The sequence below is a fragment of the Zeus faber genome (assembly GCF_960531495.2).
Source record: "Zeus faber genome assembly, chromosome: 14".
NCBI classification, from domain to species: Eukaryota; Metazoa; Chordata; class Actinopteri; order Zeiformes; family Zeidae; genus Zeus; species Zeus faber.
Genome location: NC_137200.1, coordinates 20,872,112 through 20,879,553, shown reverse-complemented (window position 1 = coordinate 20,879,553; position 7,442 = coordinate 20,872,112).

The following is a 7,442-nucleotide window of genomic DNA, read 5'->3' as shown; positions in this document are numbered from 1 at the left end:
AGGTTATACATGATTTTATACCTGAATAATGATACTTCATAAGTGACAAAATAACTTCACTTGTCCTCAGGGGACATAGACTGGATCAAAAGACTTATATACCAAAGTTATTTTTGTTGCGATCTTTTGCTGTGGTGTGGTTTGAAGGTACCCTGAACTTGCCTTAAAAATTATCTCAAGTAAAGTACATAAAGATTTCTAATGAATCAATCATTGTATTCAGTCGTTCATTCAGTAATTCAATTAATCATTGTATTTTTTAATATATTGTCTCCATTTACTGTCTGACACTCAATTAGCTCAGAACAATGGAGCCGTATGAATGAATTATTCATGGGTGAAAATTAGGGGTGGGAATGGCAAGGGATTTCACAACAACATTATCGCAATACTTGGGTCATGATACGATAATATCGCGGTGTGGTGTGGGGATGGTGTGGTGAGCAGCCACACCTGACCTGGATCTAGGTGATTGGGATCAGGGTGGTTGCATACCTGTTGCTCTTTGGTTGGTCTAACGAGCAACAGGTTAAAACCCCCATCCCCACACACACTCAGGATAGGAGCCCTGTGTCATGACACGTTCTACCTGCTGCTGGGCTAATTCCAGGTAGCCCACTCTCTACAATAAACTGGTAATTACAACCCCCTGTCTTCTGTGTGGCCCTAAAACGCCACTTGGGTGACGTGTGGTGGCGAAACTGCCACACTGGCACCTGAACAGGGTCCAGCACAGGGAAGGGACACAGAAGGGCCGTCCGAAGATGTCCTGGAGCCACCAGCGGTTCAACGGGCGGCCCCAGCACCAACCCTCTCCCGACTGGCAGCAGCAGCACCTAGGGGGTCGGGCGGAGGACCAGGTGAAAAGCAACGCAGCAACCACCACAGGTAACCACTCGCAGCTAGCTTCTCTGCCCAGCAGCCATTGCTGGGACCATCCAGCAGCCAGGCCAGCCCTCCAAGCAGCCCCCGTAACAACCAAGACCGGCCATGCCTTCACCAGCCAACACAGGAGCTCGAGGTCCCATGCTCCAGAAGAGAGGAGGGGAGTCTGCATCGTCCATCTGGAGGAAGGAAGCCGGTCGACCGTGGTGTTCCAGGGGACCAGTTAAACATTTTTTTGGGACATTTGTTTGTTTCAGGTATGGAAACCTTGTTTCAGAGTTCAGTGTTCTTAGCATTTTAGGTATAGAAACCCTATGTCAGAGTCTGTATTTTAGGTGGGGTAGGCTTCGGCCAGTTGGTCTTCCTGGCCTCAGTTTGGTGTCGGGGGTATGTAGCGTGGGGATGGTGTGGTGGGCAGCCACACCTGACCTGGATCTAGGTGATTGGGATCAGGGTGGCTGCATACCTGTTGCTCATTGGTTGAACTTTTTACTAAATCGTATCTTAATATTTTGTTCTCCTTTTTCAGACTTAAGCTTCTTTTTTTAATGGTCTACAGTATCACGCACCAAACCTCACCAGAATTCCTAACACGTAAACGTACCTGCCGGAATAAACTGATTCTGATTTAGTCAATACGTGTCTTCATATACTTACTGCTTGTGGTGTAAATCAGACAAGATTAGCAGTAATTATGCACTCGCATCAAATATGTCCCATCATACAATATGTCACAATAGTGATGGTTTGATTGATGGTTGATGCAAACAAATATGCTCAAACAGAACAGGAAACCCAAATATTAACAGTCTGTGTTGTGTGAGTATACAGTTTCCTGGAAGATCTCCAGCTGGTTCAAATGTACACTTTCGCACCCACACCCCAGACGTGTCTCTGCTGAGCGACATAGCTGAGCTGATTAGAGGCTTTACAGACGGCCTCTGACACACATACAGACACCGGGGCTGGTTACCGTTTAATGGTCAATACCCGCACCTTGTATTTGATAACGGCTCACTTTTTCTTTTAATCATATTTGAAATATTGAGTTAACCCGAATCAGTTTATTCCCCCAGGTACATTTATTTACACGTTTGGAATTTATCATGGTGAGGTTTGGGGTGTTTCACTGTACAAAACAAAATCTTAAGATATATCTATAGATGTTGAAATAGATTAAAAAGCGAAGTAAAAAGAACATTGTCAAATATATACAAAAAAAACAAACGAAAGTCATATACAAAAATAAACACATCGACACATTTTATACTTAGGTTTTCCATACTAGATAGCATCAATGCAAGGACGATATCATAGAATTTAGAACCAAGCCTGAACAGACTTGTCAAGCCCCTGTCAAGCTGTGATTGCCCCAGCTTCCTCTTCACTCACTGGCCCCCATTCAGCACATATTCTGCTTTTGTTTAGTGTATGGGAAATGACCTCACGGGTCCAGATGACTCTAACACAACAATCCATAAACACTGGCACACAGGCAGAAGGAAAGACCATGGGAAAGCAATGCAACAATAGCGGCATTGTTTTCAAACTCCTATTATGTTCAAGAGCACTAAGAGAACGGTGGCATGATGACGGGGTGTTTTTTTTAGCTGTCTGCCCTCCGGTTTTTCTCATGACATACATAAGATGACAACGGCGTGCCTTTGTATCTACGGGCCATGAGAAAGAACTATTTATTTAACCTTGTTGAGTCATCGAAATATCAATACTAGTTGGAGCTGGGTGAAATATCGTTAGCATGTCATGACATAGTTAAAAGTCGTCATAGACTGTTCTAGCTCTTCTAATCAACGGCTGTACCTGCTTGGTCACATTACTAATGATTGTTTATTGTATGAAAATAAATCACGAAAGCACCAGTGGGCATCCCCAAAATATTGTGAAATTACCAAGGTATTTTATCAAAAAACGATTGTGACGCAGTCAATATCACCAAGCCCTAATGCCGATAAATATGAAACGTCATCAAATCCTGTAAACCTGTATCCACAATTCACATGGATCCACCGCTTCCCCTCGGCTGAGCATCCGTAGACGTTGAGGAATATAAGTACAGTACATGTTTGGCGAACATTTGTTCTGCATCCAATCAGTACATTTCAAACAGACAAATCTGAGGTAGTGAGCGGACGTCTGGTGAAACTGAGCGGAGCATACTGATGAGGTTGACTCCAGGTCAGCAATTACATATTGTACTGTGGTATTGAGTCTTGAGTGATGCCTAAAAAATATATAATACTGACAACTACACCTGAATTGGTAAAGATAAACAAGAATGTAAATAAAAGATCTTCTCGTGTGTGTGCGTGCGTGTGTGTGTGTGTGTGTGAGTGTGCGCCCGCCTGCGTGCATGCGTGCGTGCCTGCATGTCCGTTTGTTTGCATTGCTATACTTGTGAGGACCAAATCTTGACACACCCTTGCTCTGAGGACACTTCTGGTTGTTAGGATATTCAGGACATTTTAGATGTGCAGTTGTGTGGATGGTGTGTGTGCACGTATGTGTACGTGTTTGCTCGACTATACTTGTGAGGACTGGTCTACGAATTGATAATTTCTTTGGTTTAGAAGTTCACCGGAAACATGGGTCCTCAATTAGCAGGTGAATTTACTCTGATCCCACTTTGATACCAGTACAAGAGTGTGTGTGCGTGTGTGTGTGTGTGTGTGTGTGTGTGTGTGTGTGTTCTTACGTGTTTGTAAGTTTTGCAATACTTGCGAGGACCAAATCTTGACATGCCATTGTTGTGAGGACATTTCTCATTGTGAGGACATTTTGGATATTTTAGGTGTATGTGTGCGTGGGTGCGTGCGTGTGTGTGTTTGTTTGTTTGTTTTGCTAAACTTGTATGGACCAAATGTTGACATGCTGTTGTTATGAGGACATCTCCTTTTTTTTTTTTTTTGTAAACCTAAGCTGTCAGCATGTTGGGCATACAACACAGAGTATTTGTATGCCATTGCATCTAGGAGTTCAACTTCTCAACATGCAATGCAACTCTTTATTCATTCTTTAAGCATCAACAACTGCTGCAGTTATCTCCATCCTGTGGGGGACCTGTGAGATGACCAGAGCACAGCTTTTTGTTACACAAAACCACCACCAACCCCCCTCTTTAGAGAACCATCTTACCATGGTTTGGTCTATAAACAACTAATCATCATTACTACTCCAAGAGGGTGAGAATCACCACGGATGAGACATTAACATATAACCAAACATGTACATGGTAAAACAAACATAGAAATGTCAGATGACAATATGTGGCAACAAAACAGAGTTAATTAAGTCCAGGAAAATTGGAGCAGCAGTTGGGCATGTGGCCTCTTCCTGTGATAGTTATATAGTTATGGCAGTAAATGAGGGAGAAAAGGAGAGGGATGTAATCAGGAGGATGCTTGGAGGTGTGTTCAAAGCAGGTGCTAGTGGTGTCTTTGTGCCTGCGATGAGTACAGTGTGTGTGTGTGTGTGTGTGTGTGTGTGTGTGTGTGTGTGTGTGTGTGTGTGTGTGTGTGTGTGTGTGTGTGTGTGTGTGTGTGTGTGTGTGTGTGTGTGTGTGTAATGGGGAGCGGGAAAGGCCCCACAGCCATCCCTGAGGCCTGCAGCCGTATAGACACTCCACGAACCCAGGAAGGCCCTGAGCACCCCGCTATGCAGCCACAGAAGACCCCTCAGCCCCCAGCTTGAAAACAATCCCAGAGAGGGTGAGGCATAAAACGCAACCGAAGGTGCAGAACCCGGGCCGCGGACGCCAGCCATGGCCCTCAGGCCCAGAGCCAGGTCCGCGCCGACAAACCGACACCCCACCGGAACTGCCCGCTCTGCAGGCGAGCCGGCGGGGCCTCCATGCCCACCAACGCCCTGCGCAAAGGCCAGGCCCGCCATACCGCAATCGGCTAGATGCCCCACCCGGCCACAAGGCCTGAGGGCGCACCCACGTAGAGTGTGCTTGGCCGGATGACAGCCCCCCGCCCTATGAGGACATTTAGGACATAGTTGTGAACACATTTTGGATATTTTAGGTGTGTGTGTGTGTGTGTGTCGAGGTCGCGGGGGTAACTGGATAAGCGTTTCACAGAGTTGCCCTCTGCTCAGTGGCTCACTGGCTCACTGTGGTCGACCCCAAGGCTTGCCACAGCGCAGACTGGGGGGAGATTGGGGGTAAACAAAAAAGAGAGAGAGAGGGGAGGGAGAGGACAGATTAACGGTTTAATCTTTGGGCCATCAAATCTGTGAGTGATCAGGGATTACACACTGTGATTGTCTCTTTGGCCTTGTGACTTACTATGAGGGGAGACCTGAAGCTGAGCGCACAGAGGCAGAGCAAAAGAACAGCTGGCACACAATGACGCACGCATGGTGGTCTTGTCACAAGCCCATTCTATTTCATCGGGCATCAATTTCAAAGACAAAGCGCATTAACTGCGACTGGGTCCAAAAAACCCCCCAAAAAAAACCAAAAATATTTTCAAAATATACGGTGGTTTATTGGCAGGGGAGCCTGCGGAGCACGGGTCGGGGCACGTTTGCCCTTATACAATCACCGCCCCCCCCCCCCCCCCCTCGCGAGTCGCAATCAAAAGTTGGGGGAAAAAAATTCAGACGCGATCTCCACTCCGCTGCTCGATCAGGGTCATCTCCACTCTGATGCGTTTCTCAAAACAAAAACAGAAAAACGTGTTTTTATTGTCGATGTATTATTTTCCTGTCTCCTTTTTGAATTAAACAAAAAATTCCCCGTGTGTAACGCCACTGTTCATTGTAATTTGATGCGACGGGAACCTTTTGCGCTAAATCAAAAACTGGAACAGTTTGTGAGTGAAAAGTGATATTTTGACCAATAACAGACATGTTCTTTATGTTTAGGATGTGTACCTAAGCATGAGTAACTTTGGGCAGTAAACAAAATCAGCTTCTTTTCAAAGTACTTTTTAAAATCAAACATAACCTCTTATTGCCCTTTACTGAAGTCGGTTTGTCATTATTTATGTGTGTGTGTGTGTGTGTGCGTGCGTGCGTGCACATGTGTAATCTTTGGTACTGTTGGAATGTGGAACGTGTGCTTGGAGGCTGTTCAAGGGGAGCTCACGGGATTAGGATGACTATTGCATCTGTATTTTGGAGCATAAGAGGGGAACAAATCAAAGACGGACAGAGGTGAGGAGGAGGCTGTGGAGGGGAGTCAACAACAAACAATGATGAACTGAATGTGCACGGAGGGGTCTTTTCTGGGAAGGGGTAGCGCTCAGTAAAACGATCGTAAGCCCAGCAGAAAACAAACAAGGACAGAGCGGCTGTGTGTTTGTGGAGCTGGATTATTTCCGAAGGGTAGCGTCTGCGTGTTTGGCCCAGTGTTCCAGCTGTGGCCAGTAGGATTATGGTGATGTTCATAACGGGTGTCTGTCTGCCTCAGTCTCTGTCTGCCTTTCCTGCCTCTTGATGTGCACTTTAAGTGCCGTCAACCTTTATCTGAGCGGTGTTGAATGGAAAGATGCGCCCGCCGCCAGTAATACCACCCTAGGGCTGCCAATACAAACTGGAGCTAGCATCTCCCAGTTATATCCTCACAACCCGACCAAACCAACCCGACATAACCGACGAGCCCAGAACAGAGAGTGGGCAAGCTCTTGGCAGCAGCGATATTGTCACACCACGCCCGCTTCTGCCGGAACTCTAATCCCCAGTTCTGTCCCTCAACATGGCAATCCTATACACACATGGCACAGGCTTACACTCATACAGTTCACCAAGATACACACACACACACACACACACACACACACACACAAACACACATTTGCACAGTCGTGCATAGGAACACAAACACGCACTTACACGCGTGCCGCTGATTACTATTCGACTGGTATTGGGATTTGTCACCGAGTGAGTGAAAAAAGCAATCACACCAGATGTCAGCGCAGATCGACACATACGTATGCCGCGGAAATCCCTTTTATTATTGCGTAATATGTATACCCCCTTCATTACAAATGCACAAGTTTCCATGCCAGCTGCGAGGGTTCAAGCTTGGTGCGATTGCTGCACTGCACCTGGTACAACCCGGCGAGGGGTCAGTCCATTCATTCAACGGCGCAATTCTACAACTGGCGGCAGAGCCAGCTGTGGGGCTGGCCACATCCCAGTCTGATTTCACCACTGCACCTGTCGAAACCAGGAAGGCCTTTGTTTCTCTCGTTCAACCGCATATTGAACGAGACATGCATGACAATGTGCAGCCTGTGATATTTGGTTACTACTAACTGAAATATATATATATATATATATATATATATATATATATATATATATATATATATATATATATATATATATACACACACACACATATATATGTGTATATATGTATATATATTTATATTTTTTATATGTATATATTGATAATAATGTCCATATATATATGGACATAATTATTGTCAATACATTATCATAATAAAAAAATTATAATAATATGAATTATTATTGTTGTTATTATTATTATTATTATATAAATTATATAATAATAATAGTACTGTAGT